Below are 15757 nucleotides of genomic sequence, written 5' to 3'. Positions count from 1 at the left end.
GTTGCTCTGCTAGATTGCCCTGCTGTTGCGTTGCTGCCAAGGAAAGGGGAACACCTTTGCTTTGTGCTGTGTCCCCTTGCTTGAAGGAATCACCAGGGCCTGAGAAGACCTGGCTCCCTGTTCTGAAGTCCCAGGAACAAAAGGACTTCAGCCCCAGCTTCCCCTGATCTCTACTGAGAGAGTTCTGTCCTTCCTGGAGTGCTTGGCCCATGTGTGGTGCCTCTGGAAGTTGTACCTGTGTTGGGAAGCTGGAAACTAAGCTTGAGAGACTTTTCTAAAGAAAAGTTATCGCATCGCTCGCTGCGGAGCACATCCCTGACAGTGCGAAAAGATTCCCGCCGCTACGAAGGTCGAGATCGTCGCAGCGCCTTTGCCGCTGTCAGAGCCATCGCATCCTTCGTTTGTGGGACGCACCCGATCGGTGCGGGAAGTCTAACATCGCTGCGAGTATCGTCGCAGAGCCTGTCGTCGCTGGGTGAAATCGCCGCACCGCCTGCTTGCGGATTGCATCACGTCGCTGCGAAAATCATCGCCGAAGCCAACGCATCGAGGAGCTGCAAGAGAGAAGATCACCGCTGGTCCGCGCATCGTCGCCCCGGAGATCGGCGCCCCTCCAAAGATCGTCGCATCGTGCCTTTGCGGGAACAAACTTCCCACGGAACCTATGCACCGGAATCCATACAAGTGGCCTCCCTCCCCATTACAGACCGGATTCGTCGCGAAACGCCCGCTGCTGCAGCGGAGCTGTCGCAAACGCCTCCCCAGGGTCTCAGGAGCAACGCATCGCTTGTTTTCCCCCGCACCAGCTTCTGCTTTTGGAACTTTGTCGCAACTAAAGGTACTGTGAGCCTAACGTGACGCAACTGTGAACTTTTCACGTAACTGTGGATTATTTTAACGCAACCTAAAGAATTTTATCGCAACCTAAAGAACTTTTATCGCAACCTTAAAAACTCTTCTGAAACCATATTCTTGAACTGTGTATGTTGGATTTTTGTCGTTTTGGTCTTGTGTAGTTTAGATTAAATACCTTTATTTTTCTAAACTGTTGTGGAGTCAGTTTGTGGTGTTTTCACTGTGTTACTGTGAGTGTTGGTACAAATACTTTACACATTGCCTCTGGTTAGCCTAGACTGCTCGTGCCAAGCTACCTAGAGGGTGAGCAGGGGTTATCTCAGAGGGTTTACCCTGACTAGAAGCAAGGGTCCCTATTTGGACAGTTGTACCTACCCCTGCCCAGTTCTAACACATACTTATTACGCATATCATTAAGACATTTGCCTGTACGGAATGCTCAAAATGAAGTCCCTGTATCAATGGACACCCCAGAGTCCCCATGTTAGTAAGTTTGGGATCACCGCACGGGTGCGCATTAAAATCACCTGCGATCATGGGATTATTTCTATAAGGGCCACAACACTGCTCTACAAAGTTGTTCAGCTCATTTATCTTACATCCAGCTTCTTTGTGTACAGCATTGTAAAAATTTATCACACAAATGTTGGTATTTTGTCGCCCCAAGACAATTGCCTGTATGTCTCTATGGTCAGAAGGGATGACCTTAATATTACATCTCACGGCCAGGGAAGTAAAGATGACCAGACCGCTCTACCACTATTTACTCGTGTTGCAGGCACAAAAAAGGCTCTATACCCTACCAGCGAAAGGTTGCAGTTAACCAACCACGTCTCTTGGAGGCATATTACCGAGAAGTGGCTGAGAAACTGCACCCATAAAGGGTCTGTAACCTTTCCCGCCAACCCGGCAATATTCCATGATAGTGCATTATAATCCTGCATCTTGTCGTGATTATCAGGGGATTCAATGATTAGCTCCCTGGATAAATCAACAATTGTTGTTCCATGGGGATCGTTTTCCCGTGGCACTACTCTTGTGGCAGTATCCAATATTTCTTGATTTGGCGCCACAAACGATGTTTCCAAAACAGATCCTTCGTCTTTATCGAGAGTATCAATAGGTGCTCAGCTACTGACTATAAGGGCTGGTCTGACGCAGTTTCCACATAGTCAGTCACAGTCATTAAGTCCTGAAAGAGCTGCGTATCTATTTGGGCCCAACGGAAATGGAGAATGATTGTGATCACCCCATATATTATCCCCTTCTACCCTAGAGAAGATGGGACCAGGCCTAGGTTGTTCTCTATGTTTGTGTGGCCAGTCATAGTGTCCCGAGTTCAGGTTGTTTTGCCCTTGAGTCGCCACCCTGTTGAAAAAACCCAGTGGCAGTATCTCTATGCCTTGTCCCCTAAAAACTGCGCCGGAATCAACCTTCCTAAATATCCTTTCTACTGGCAAAGGGTTATTAAAATTTACCACTATACAGTCCCCCCTTCTTGATTTCCTGGAGCTTCTCAGCCAAGAAACACGGCGGACCATAATAACATTCTGCATAGAGGCATAACCTTCATCAGTATTGTGGGACAACCAGTGTGTTACCTTATTTTTAAGTGGTCCATAGTCCTCTTTAGCTCCATCGGGGAGAAAAGGTATATTACCCAGAATGATCACCAGCGGAGTTGATTGTGGAGGTAGATCAATAACTGGTAGGTTGTCCACACTTCTAATTCTCATGTCTGTGTTTGTTTTTTCCTCAACCCGGTCTAAAGCTACAGGATTTTTTTTTCCAGCTACCCCCTCGATGTTTTAGTTCCTGCTTTACTATTTGGCTTTGTCCTTTCTAACTCTTTCCTAGTCTCATTATTAGTTAATTGTTGTGGCTCCTTAGCTGTGGTGGTTAATGTTAAAGGTGTTATATGAAGTGAGCTATTGTTGATCTTGTTAATTATTTTAGGTTGTAAAGCAGTGCCATGATTTTGCATGCAAGCTGCCAGGTTTTCCAGTGTATGCAAATTGTTTATAGTCGCCCGTTCTAACTTCCTCAAATTCTCATTTATTACTTTCATTCTTCCTATAAGTGGTAGCATAAATGACTTCATTATCTGTTCCACTTGTTCCACAAAGCCTTCAGGAATTTGTGAAGTTGAAGGCCGCTTGGACGACTGCAACGTGGAAGTAGATAGGGTTTTAGTGGGCCAACTCTGGGGAGCATTATTTGATGTTAATTTTGCAGATGTCAATAAGTTCCCCCCTTTATTAGTTGTTTTTATTACTTTCAGGCATCTACCCTTTTGACGTCCTCCGCCCCGCTTTCTTTTCCCAGTTTGTACAGGGCCTATTTCATGTTTTGTAGGCGCGGGATCAGTTAGAACATTTAGGATACTTATTTCTGCAGGCCCACTTTCTTCAGATAAGGTACTTTCTATTGTGGGGTTCACCAAGGTACCAGTAATGCGCCCAGCTGACCCTGTATCTCACTTCTAGCAAACTATCACCATTAGGTGTCTGGCTGCCTAGTTGTTCTGGTGTTTTTGCAGTCATGATAGTGCCCAGTGAGGATCGCTTCGAGCATAAAGAGTCCAATGACAGACGCTTTTCAGTGAGGGCTATTTCGCTCTCTAGGACAACTGCAGCTCTAGTTATAAAGTTATCTAGTGTCCCAGTAATACTCCCCCTAATGGAACTTGGCGCTGCCTTCCTCCCTTTCCCTGATCGTTGTGCCATGATCCTATGCTCTGATTGGCCTTACTTTGTCAAAATTATCTGGCAATTGATAAACACTCGGGATACCTATAACCAGTTGGGCAAACAGCAATCATGCGACAAACAATAAGTAAGGTGTCTCACTTCAGTTAATGTCTCGTTAGAGGGGTGGCCCAGCTCGGCCTCTTCCGGCCTACGACAGCCTTAGACGGCCCTGCCCTTGTCCCGGGCTTCTCCCGGCGCTGCCCGCGCGCATCCCGCGTTGCGTGGGGGAAGGCGGCGCTTTAAACGCGATGACAGCGCCTCCCCCAGCAGCAGCAGCAGTTGTCTCCAATCAGGCACTCACGCAGCAGCAAGGGGAATGCAGTGCACCCTGGGACCACGAGTCCCACCAGGGCAGCAGGAGGTGCAAGGCATGAAAAACGGGCGTCCCCCACCACTCGACACAATAGCAGCAGGTCCACAGAGTCCACGAGTCACCAGGCAGGAATGTGAGCCTCTCATATTTATAAGTTATTGTCATTACATGTTACTGAAATCCACTACAGAATTAGCTTGGGATACAGACTTATCCTTTTCAATATCTGTCTCTGCTTGGGATAAATTATGGTCTAAGTTATTCAAAATTTCTGCTGCTGCACGTATAACTCAATCTCTCTACTATATTTACAATAGAGCAGTTATTACTCCTGTTTGTATATTCAAGTTTTCCCCTTCCTATTCACCCTTGTGCTGGTCTTGTGCTGAATTTACCGGCACTTTAAGACATCAAATCTATGAATGTTCAAATGTATTGACCTTTTGGCATTCTATTTGGTCTACATGTATGAAAATCTTCAAATGTGATATTACGTTATCATAGCAAAATGTTTTTCTAGGTTCATCTTCACCTGACTTAGATGACTGTACTCCTATATCTTTATTGTTCGACCTAATTATTGCATTAGCATTCAAAGTTATTTTGTCATGTTGGAAAGATAATTCCAAGTTATCCTCATTGACCTGGTGGAATTTCATTTGTGATGAACACAGAATTGCTACTGTTTCCTCTTCTATTTTATCGCAGAAATTAAATTGGATCTCGTGGGATGCATGTCGTCTGCCAAAATGTGGTTGGACATATGCTTGAGTAAATGCCAGACTGAGGATAAGCATATACACAGGGTGAATTCTTGGATGAATTGATTTTAATTATTTGATTTCATTGTGTTTATATTTCTAGGGAGGGAATTTGCACTTTTGGTTTGCCCTGAAGAAAGCCATGGACCCATAGGGCTGCTAGTTGGCTGAAACATGTTGGGAAGTACTTTAGGGTACTAGGACCATTGTATCCTGGGAACACTCTTCTTTTGGTTTTAATAGTCACCATCATTCCACATTAAAAGGATACCTGGAGTTTCTGGTGTTTTTTAATCTTTAGCCCCCCTGGCCTGTTCTCATAAGCGCTCCCTGAAATATGGTTGAGCCCAGCCTGGCCTTTAGGAACCAGGGTGACCCCGATGAAGTATGACACTACTAGAGTGTGTGAGGGTTACTATACAAAGAGGTACTGCTCCCAATAGTGGTAGCAGCAGTTAATTAGATCATCTTCTGATAGAGAAATGTGCCTACACTTTACTTATTAATCTCTACTGGGTTGGCTACTTTTTGATTACTGTTATAAGTAAATCACCATTCTATCCTAAAGGACAGATAGCCCTTCTATAGTGACAAACAAAATACACTGTAAATCACTATCAGGACATGTCACACACTGGTACATGTCCTACATTTAGCAATGGAAACTGCACACAGACACTGCAGTGGCATTTCTGAGACCCCTTTGGAAAGGCTGCTTGTGTGGGTGGATCAATCAGTGCTGTGGGCTTGGCAGTTCAGCTGGACTGTTCCCATGAGGCACAGGGTCAGACTGATTTGCCTATGGCCATGTTTGAACTGGGATGGTGGAGTGAGCTAAAGAATTATATGATGGATTAAACCCAGATCAGTTGACTGGGGGTGAGTGTTTGATTTGCTCAAGCGCTCAGTCCATCATCCCCTTTTGGAATCGCGTAGGCCCACTAGCAGCATTTGACTTACAGGCCCTGGGCACACACGGTGCACTGTACTAGGGACTTAGCAGTAAGTCAAACAAGCCAATCATGGAAACCCCAATCCATAATAATAATTTACACAGAGAGCATATGCACTTTAGCACTGATCAGCAGTGGTAAAGTGCCCAGAGTCGTAAAACCAACCAAATCAGGGTCAACAACAAAAGGCCCAAAAGCAAAAATTCTGGGCATAGGTCTGCTGGAAAGGCCAGGTCTAACAAGTGCGCTTAGTCCTCCGCGCACACAACACTAAGCACTCCGCCCAAAGCTCAAACTGTGAAAGTTTATTCTTAATTGGTGGAATATAATGAAAACCTTGCATTGCACAAAACTTAACGCAAATGTGTTGAAAAGTGACATTCACTTTAACGGCATGAGTACTTCAACAGGTAAGTAAACATATAAATAAATAAAACGAATTTCGTTACACGCACTACATCGCATTGATGCAGTGCAAGCAACGAAATTCGTTTTATTTATTTATATGTTTACTTACCTGTTAAAGTCCGTAATCCATACATTACTACCCCCACCCTGCCCCTACCCCTTCCCACATCACCGCCCGGCCGGTTCTCCCACTACCGGCCGAGGCTGCAAAGTTGTCAGAGCGTTTTTCAAAAGAACCAGGTAAGTCACATAAGGTACACAAGATAGACTAAACAGGCTAACAAGTTACATATATTCAGTTACAAAGTTACACAAGAAAAACTGTGCATTCTAACAATGCAGTTACAACTCTAATATGTTTCATTTTTGTATTGTAAAAAATAAAAAAGGGTCAGAGTAGGTTAAAACAGGAGTAAAATACATATTTACAAAGTTGACCTTGTGTGAGCACTAGATGGTCCTAAGGGTCAAGAAATGGGTTGAATTATACCAGGAAGTGCCTTCTCCTTCTGCAGTCCCTGTACCGAAGTCTCGCCTCTTTGGTGCAGCAAACCCTCCTCCCTGCACAGCTCTGCTCAGCCATGGCAGGGGCTCTTTTATAGAAGCCCGCATCTGCCTTGCCGAAGGCAATTGGGTTACTCGGGACAGGAGACGTCACTGCTGCTCCCAGGGGGCGCTCCTCGGACGTCATCTACTCCCAGCGCTGAGCTGCGCCAGGGGGCCCCACGTGACCCTTGGCTCCGCACCCTGTACTGATTGGAGACATTTGTTTTAATATTGATTTAGAGCAATGAGAGGCATCCGTCGCGGGACGATTCCACAGTGAACGAGATCGCACATCAGTGTGCGGGGTAAGTAGCAGGTGAGGCGACAAAGCTCAAGGCCAAGGTGGTTCAGTGGGCTAATGCACCACGCAGAGGTGTAGGTGCAAACTGAAAGTTGTTGGTGCAAATTCCGACGTGTGTTCAGACTTTTGAGATGAATATAATGCGTAGCTGAGGCTGCAGCGCTATGAAACTACATCTGTGCCGAGTGCTACGTAAACATACCTTTTTTTGGGTTGTTTTTTTAACTGGACTTTATCCCTTGAGTTGCGGAAGCCGTGTTGAATACAGGGCATGTTGTTTTGCATTTGATTTATGTTTTTATGAATCGTTAGTCATCTTCCTCTTTATATTCGTTGTAAAACCATTGTAAATCGGTGCTCTTTGTTGTTACTTTGTACCCACACTGGTATAGTTATTGACCAAAACACCGAATATACCTCACACAACTTTTTATGGATATAGTAAGAAAGAACTCGTTTAAAGTGCGTATATCGAGCTTCGACTCGCATTTGCGTTTCTCGGTCTAATTTCTGCTAATTTAAATACCAGCTGAGACGGGTTTTGTAGAAGTCGGATCCCATTTGTCAGTAGCCGAAAGTCAGCTGCAAACGGCGTTTCTCGACTCGGTGTGATTGCCCATTCCCCTCTACCATCAGAGAATAATTTGCATTAGTGCTCATCTTGCATATTCTCGAGCGAAAAATTAAATTGTGTCTCCACCTTTCAACCAAATGACTTCACGTCAACCAAGGTTGCGATTACGTTTCAAATGTGGCTAACTGACAGCAAGATATTTTAGTGCACTATGTAGACATCAGCTGGAATGTACCAGTTTGCAGAAGGTTAGGGGGGAGTAGAGCGATGGGCAGGGGATGAGTGATGGGAGGGATGTATACTGTAATAAACCATGGCTGAGGTAGCGCTCAAGGTAAGACTGTATGCTAAAGAAGCCCACTTTTATTTAGTAGAACTGATTTGGTGAATTCTACCTAAAACGTACACTTCAGGATATGGGGCAGTGCTACAAGGCATTGTAGGTTGGCCACATGGGGTTAACTCAGCGCCCATAGAAGTGCTTCCCGGTGTGGGCAACACGGTGGCAGTGTTTTGTGGAAACAGAACATAGGTTTTCAGACAAATCATTGTACCTGAAAATCTTTCCATACCTGTAAAACTGTAGCCGAGTTTACTCAATGAATCTGAAAAAACAGTACCACTTTGATTTATCACCCTTGTTGGATTGGTCTTTCAAAGTGTGTATTTTGGATTGGTCTTTCAAGTCAGGTATTCTTGAAACGTTTTTTTTTTTTCGAGTGATTTTCCCAAATAGATTTGAAAGCAAAGTTAATGTGCTTCTTGACTAATTTGCTGTAGCTTCTGGTTGTCTCGTGCCATTTAAGGCATCAAATGCTCGGCGAACATTCTGCAGTTCTTAATCGCATTGACTAATCCAGGTAGACAAAGATTCGAGCAATTACAAATAAAATGCCTGGAAATGTGTTTCTGGGATGGAGGCTGTGACTTAAACCAGAGTTCCTGCCATGGCCTAATTCCAGGAAATCCCCGGCTTGTTACCGAGCTGACTGGAAGCCGAGAAGGCAAATTAGAGTTTAGGCTCTTAACGAAGTGAAATATGCATAATGTCCACTTTATTAAAAATGTTTGTACAGAGTCTGGTGTTCACTTAATCCTTTTACCCACAGAGTTCACCATGTGCAGAAGTGTGAGTATAGACGCCTTTCTTAGCAAATCATACCATGCACCTGGCCCATCCAGAGAAAATGTCTTTTGAGAGGGGTTAGTTCTTCTCTTATGGCATTCACGCCTAGAATTCACCTTGTACAGAGGTGCGGTGACTGGCCATGCTGTCCAACAAACCAGCTATGCAGGGCTTTCATACTGTTTTTTTTTGTCCCCATTCGCCATCAGATACATTTGAGCTTGTTTTGATAACTCCTGTGGCCCCCCTTCGAGCTGGTACCAACCCGGGCTCCGTATCTAGATGGAAATGCTTTACACAGAGCTTCTCTAGGTAATGGCTCTATATCTCTCGGAACGACCCACGAGAGCCAAAGAGAATTAGTAAAAAAATTGTGTAAGGCTTAATCATTGGACCAATATAACCTATTTTGTGTATTAACCCAATGTGTCCAACCAACCTTTGCATGGGGCCCAAATATCTTTCTTATTTCTATTATTAATCCTGTTGTCTAATGTAGCCCTATCCATCTTTATTGTATATCTAATAGAAGTCACCCAGTCTAAGAACGTTGGAGGGTTACCTTTAACTCATTTTTTACATATTTCTCTACGTGCAATTAAAATCAAATATAAACATCATTTGTTTTCCCCCTTTGACATTAACTTATATTGGATTGGCAACCCGAAAAAGACTAGATTTATACTTACCTGTATGGTTACAAAAATATGGTTTCCATACCTCTATTCATCTCCTCCCAGTACTGACTTAGTTTTGGGCAGGTTAGAAACATGTGAATGTCATTCGCCTTTATCTGGAGACATTTTGAGCATTTTGGGGGTCAGACACTTCGAACATTTTGCAAGTTTAAATGGGGTCCAATAAACCCTGTGAATACAAAAAACATGGTTTCTTTTTAAATTTGCAGGTTGTACTGTCGTGGGGAAAATATCATGAGATACTTGCCATAATTCTTCAATGTTGCAGCCAGGCAAGTTATCTCCCCATAATGTCATTGGTAACTTTATTTCACCGTCTTCCATATCCATTAGAAGCCAATAAAGGGTTGCCACTTATTTTTTCTTTGCCATATTCTTGGTTAATGTTGATTCCAGTTCACTAGATAATCCTGCCTCTGAGCCCACTGAATGATGCCAACTGCTTATTTGCCAGTATTTAAATTTAGAAAGATCACTGTTTGCCAATAGATTAATCTATTCCCAAGATAGTAAAGTCCCATTCGGGGGCTATCTGTACCCATTGATGTATTCCTGCTTTAATTAGAAGGGTTGCGAGGCTATCTTTAGTCCATTCTGGTGAACCCGGTCTATTCTATATAGGGGCAAGGGCTCTGCAGTAGGTGATTCCTAGAATTTTTTTAACTTTGGCCCTGGTAGTAGCAAACCGTATAGTATCTTTAAACGAACTGTTTTGTAAATTTGTGGATCTCCGAAATTATATAGAAAGCCTTGGTTTCCATTCTCCACATCCAGGAGCATCTCTTTAAACATTGTACCAATGTCTGACCCATCTGGTGTATTCATTATAATTTTTCCAGTTTTTAGGGAAAAAGTTCTTGCATACATAACCAAGTCTGGGAGACGCAAGCCTCCTTTGTTCTTTTTCTTTTCCAATTTGTTCCATGCAATACATGCTCCTTTTGGAGCTCAGATGAACATATTCAGTTTTGCCTGTAGAGACTTTAAAGATTTCTCCTTAACCCCTTGGCTGCGGGGCGCATTTCCCTGCTGTGCTGGGGGACGGGGGGCGCGCACAGCACCCCGGTGCTGATGACGAGCTCAGCTCGTCATCAGCCACGGTGCTCGTGTGCTGATGACGAGCTGAGCTCGTCACGGCCACACCCGTTCCTTAGAACGCTCAGCACAGCAGGGGAATTATCCCCGCGTGTGAGCATTCTAACGGCTATGACGAGCTCAGCTCATTATCAGCACACGAGCACCGTGGCTGATGACGAGCTGAGCTCGTCATCAGCATGGGAGGGGTTAAATGCCAACAGTATATTTTGTAATAAAACAATTATTTTTGGGAGCAACGTAATTTTTATTAGGTTTATTCTCCCGATCAGTGTTAACGGTAGATATGTCCATCCAGTTATAGAATTTTGTATCTCTTTACTAATTGTGAAATCAATATTCCTAAATACCTTATTGGTTTTTTTGTTGGGTGGGTGGAATCTCCCAAATTCCAATTTATGCATTCAGTTTTGGCTTCGTTTATTTCATAGCCTGAAATCTTTCTGAATTTTTGTGTTTCCTGATATATTAACGGGAGGATGGTATCTAAATTTGTCGTATACATCATAAGATGGCCTGCATATAATGCCACCTTTTTGCCCCATTCTCTAAATATAAAAGCAGGAATTTTGTCACGTGTTCTAAACTTTTCAGCTAACGGTTCTATGTATAAATTAAAAAGCATAGGGGATAGGGGACAGCCCTGTTGGATACCTTTTTGGATTTTAACTAAGTCAGATAGATTACCGTTTACCAAAATTCTGGCCGACTGTGATTTATATATCAATGCGATTGCCCTACAAATATTTTTCCCAATATTATTTTCTTTTAATATGAATTTTAAATATTTCCAATTGACTCTGTCGAATTCCTTCATGGTGTTTATTGTTATTACTGCCAGGGGAGTCTTGTGTCGGGTCACTATATCTATCGCTCCGACCAAGTAGTAAATACGGTCTTTTATCCCCCTACCTTTAACAAATCCTTTCTGATCATAATGTAATAAATTCCCTGCCACTCCATTTAATCTCTCTGCCAATATTTTTGAAAAGATTTTATAGTCTATATTTAGCAGAGAGAAAAGGCCAATATGAATCACATGAACAAGATGGTTTAGCAGGTTTAAGAATTAATGCATCAGTTGTCTCATTACATGACAGTGGTATATCTCCACCTTGTTCAAAAATATAAGTAAATAATGTCAGCATGATTGGAGTAAGAACACCCTTTAAAACTTTATATATTTCTGCCGGTAGACCATCTGGGCCTGCAGCTTTTCCGGATTTCTCTGCTGTTATAACCTCTCCAATTTTACCATTGAGATCGCCCTATCCATGTTTCTAGATGCCTCATCTGTAATTTTATTTAAGAATGTATGACCCAACCAATTCCTTATCTTTAATTCTTGAGCATTTAAATCCTCATGATACACCTTTTCAAAGTGTGCAGGAAAGATTTTCTCAATATCATCTGGAGAGTTGTATATTACATTTTGAGAATCTGACTTAATCTCATTAATGTTACTTCTGGCTAGGTCCTGCTTTGTCTTCCACGCCAGAAACTTCCCGCAATTCTCTCCATATTCAAAATGAGCTATTCTTCTGGCTTGCCATCTAAGAGTTTCTAATTTTTGAGACATCTTGAAATTAAGTGAAGTGCTTTGCTGTGTATTAAGATTATGTTCTATTTTTTGTATCTCGCTTTCTATGCTCTCAATTTCAGCTTTATACTTTTTGTGTCTCGCATATTGTATAGCAGTTATCTGGCCCCTTATAATTGGTTTATAAGCATCCCAGACTATATGTATAGGTGTAGTGCCTAAATTAATATGAAAAACGCTCTCTGTTTGTAAGCTTAATTTCTCTATTATATCTTCTTCTAGTAAGATAGCATGTTTTAGTGTCCATCTCCTGATGCTTGGTCTGATTGGAACATTAAGTTCTAGAGACACTGCTGAATGGTCAGACAAATGTAACCCCATGTGTTTAATATCTTGCACCCATTGTTTTAATGATGTATTCAGGAGAAAATAATCTAATCTGGACTTATGTTTATATTTCTTATTGTGAAATGTATATCCTCTTCTGTTACCCATTTTCGACCTCCAGACATCATACCACGCTAGTTGTTGCATCTCATTCTGCATTAATGTTCTTGTTTTAAAATTCTGAATGGATCTACTTGTATGTGATTCATCTAAAACTTGATCTAGTACTACATTTAAGTCTCCTGCTAATAATAGTGGATCTGTATAATTTAATAGCTCTGATAGTATATTTTTAAAGGAGTCGTGTCATAATTGTTCGGACCATAATAGCCCGCAACTGTAAAATTGTGCGAATGTATTTTAATTTTAATTATGACCTATCTCCCCATTTTATCTACCGTGCTATTCTCTAAAGAGATAGCCAATTTTTTTTATAATTATAGCTACACCTTTAGATGGACATGACTGAGTTGTACAAACCACATCTTAGATCCACTTTTGAGTTTTACAGAATTCCTGTAGCTAATTTTCTAGTAAATTAGTTTCTTGTAGTATGAGGATTTGCTCTGGGGTGTCCCTTAAATATTGAAATAATTTTTGCCTTCTGTAGTTTGTTCTTAATCCCTTTAGATTCCCGGAAATACCTTTAATTTAAACACCGGATCTCCTGATGGGTGGCTCATCTCTTAGATATCTTTCTTGTGACTTTAGTTTCTTTCTGACAAATTGGACATTTTTTGTTTTTTTCCCCTTTGCTCCCCACTCTGTTCTCCCCCCCTCCTTTTACCCTTCCCGCTTCCTCTAGTGAACTATCCCATGGAGAAACCCCCATTTCTTATTCAATGGCCTCTAACTAGGCCTATGGAGCTCCTCTTTCAGGTCAGGGAATAGTTTAAAAGAGAAAACAGATTTTTACATCTTAAAGGCTTTTGCTTCTTTATTTTGTTGTCTCATAGTCCCTCGATAGTGAACTTAGGAAACTTTCAGCATCTTCTACCCTTTTAAATACTTGCATTTTGTTGTTGTGCATGACCTTTAATTTTGTTGTTGTGCATGACCTTTAATGATGCTGGGAATTTTAGTTGTGCTGTTGTTCTGACATTTTTTTTAACTGGTCAATCAGTTTCCCCAGTTCCCATTGTCTGGATGCAGTAATTGCAGAAACATCTGAACATATCTGAAATGTTACGTTTTCTGCATAGAGAGAATTTCGTTTAAGGGCTTTATTTAAAATTTCTTCTTTTAAACTGTAAGTTAAGAAATTCACCAAGATTTTCCTGGGTCTCGTATTATTTGGGCTGAGCCTAAAAGAGTCCCTGTGTACTCTTTGTATATCAGCCCTGAGTACTTCTTCTGAGCATTCGATATGGGTTGCCTGCCTTATAAGTTTTATTACAAACTCTTTCAGGTTACTTCCCTCCATCCCTTCCGGTATTTTAAGAAGACGGATGTTATTTCTCCTTTGTGAGTTCTCAAGCAATTTCAGTTGACCTTGTATTTCTAGCCCTCTGTCACTTAGTGTGACTATGCGCTTTGCATTATCTGCTGTCTGTTTTACTAAGTCGGCTACCTTTTCTTCAAGGGCGTTTGGTCTGACTGCCAACAAATCTAATTTAGCTTCACATTTTTTACAAGAGATTTTAATATCAAACTGATTTTTTTCAGCGAATGAAAACCTTTCTTTCATCTCTTTTGATAAGGCTTGAATTAGATCGCACATCTGAGCTGGCTGGGCTAGTTGAGGGTTATTTAATACATTGCCATTGTTTTCTCCTATATTAACTTCATTAGGCTTATCCTGATACTTTATTGGTGGTGCCTGGGAAGTGTGTGTTGTATACAGTGTATCTTGCACGTCGGGCTGCCCTGTATTACCTGCTCCAAGTCCCTAGGTGTTTTTTCTGATGCATTCTCTGATGCGTTTAACATCTCCATATCTTGTGAATTATCCTCTTGCAGTGTTTCCTCAATCATAGGTGGATAACATTTATTGGATGTAGGAATGCTACTTAGGGTGTCCTGTGCAATACTCTGAGGGCTGTTTAAATCATATACAGTATTGGTATCCTGTGATGATATCTCTACTCCTGGTTTTAGCAATAATGTAGCGGGAGTGGTTTTAAAGACTTTTCAGAGAAACTGTAATTTTGATACCTGTTGAGCTGGTAATACAGCTTTCGTTTTAGCAAGGTCTTTATTTTCACGAATTCCTGCGCCATTTTTTACTCTGTATTGAAAGTTTTTTCTTCGTCTTTGGAGTATTTAAATGCACTTGATTTTGAGTTACTGGAGTTGAATGTGCCCTTTATTCTGTATCCTGTGAATCCAACATATGTATTTTTAGCTTAGCGCTCCTTAGAGTATATCTAGACTGTATTTGCCCAGGGACTACATGGGTCGAGGTGTTAGCCGGTTTCCGTCCTCTCACACTCTGCTCTCCTTCCTTGTGTGTTTCTAGACAGCTTATAGATAGATTTTCCAGTTTTATCCCCCTCTCCTTACCCTTATTAGCTGGTATCTATTGTTTTATAACCAGCTCACTGTGTCCTGTATATGGTGATCTCCTTGAAGGTAGAGTGTTTTCACCTCTTTCTTCGTCTTCCACATCTTTTCTTTTGCCTTTGCCTTGACAGCTTCGGGGGTTAATCAGGCTGACTGCATTCCGAGTTCGACTCAGGCAAGCAGCAGCACAAGACCAGAGAAGACCCAGGTCTACACGGATAACCGGCACTCTTCCCAAACCAACACCTCGCTGATTAGCGATCTGCAGATCTTCAGAGTCCAACGCCAACTTCACGTCCTCGCCTTCAGCATTCACCAACCTCGCCACACCAATAATCTCTGTCGCGCCACCCTGATCCCAGGGAACAACGTGAAGGCAGACAGCCTCTCGAAACCTTCAGACGCCGCACCTCAGCGTTTGCTTTCCCAAAGCCTCCATCGGAACTCCCGCACCGGCATTTCCCGATGGGCAGCAGCCGCCGCATGCAATCAGAACAACCAAAAACGGAAACAAGTATGTAAATATTTCGTTATCACAGACCATGAGTTATTTTAAATTTGTGAATGCCTTTGATGCTTAAATCCCGGTAGGTCAATGATAAATTAACATCCTTAGTCTACTGACCTTCGGGAGCCTCCGCGACCCGCTACTCGCCGGCCTCCATGTTGCCCCCAGGGCTTTCCTACTGTTTACAGGGGGTTGAAGAGAGAGATGACTTTCAACAAACCTTACTGAATACTATGTATAGCCTGTTTGAGGGTGAAAAGATAGATGTGGCTCTCTTACTTATGCTTTCTACACTTAGGGGTCCATTATGATGATGGGCGGATTGCCTCCGCCAGGGTGGCGGTGGCCACCGCCACCCTGGCGGAGGCAGTCCGCCCGACAAGCACTCTCGTTTTCCCCTCCGCCAGATTAGGATGGCGGAGGGGACAGCGGTGGACGGA

At 42.5% G+C, this 15757-nt stretch overlaps 1 protein-coding gene across 2 annotated transcripts in view; it reads right to left on the bottom strand.

Annotated features, from left to right (window-relative positions):
- LOC144761662 (VIP peptides-like) overlaps window positions 1–6621 on the bottom strand; it is a 333664-nt gene extending 327043 nt beyond the window's left edge. The window contains exon 1 of one of the 2 annotated variants that reach the window (XM_078646948.1): window positions 6531–6621. The gene's annotated coding sequence lies outside the window, so the exon portion shown is untranslated. Of the gene's footprint in view, window positions 1–6478 lie in introns of both variants that reach the window. The other variant, XM_078646949.1, reaches the window with a different exon arrangement.
- Window positions 6622–15757: the final 9136 nt, after the last annotated feature.

This window comes from Lissotriton helveticus, chromosome 6 (assembly GCF_964261635.1).
Source record: "Lissotriton helveticus chromosome 6, aLisHel1.1, whole genome shotgun sequence".
Lineage (NCBI taxonomy): Eukaryota > Metazoa > Chordata > Amphibia > Caudata > Salamandridae > Lissotriton > Lissotriton helveticus.
Note: the sequence above shows the minus strand (reverse complement) of the source record. Positions and strands in the feature narration are given on the sequence as shown.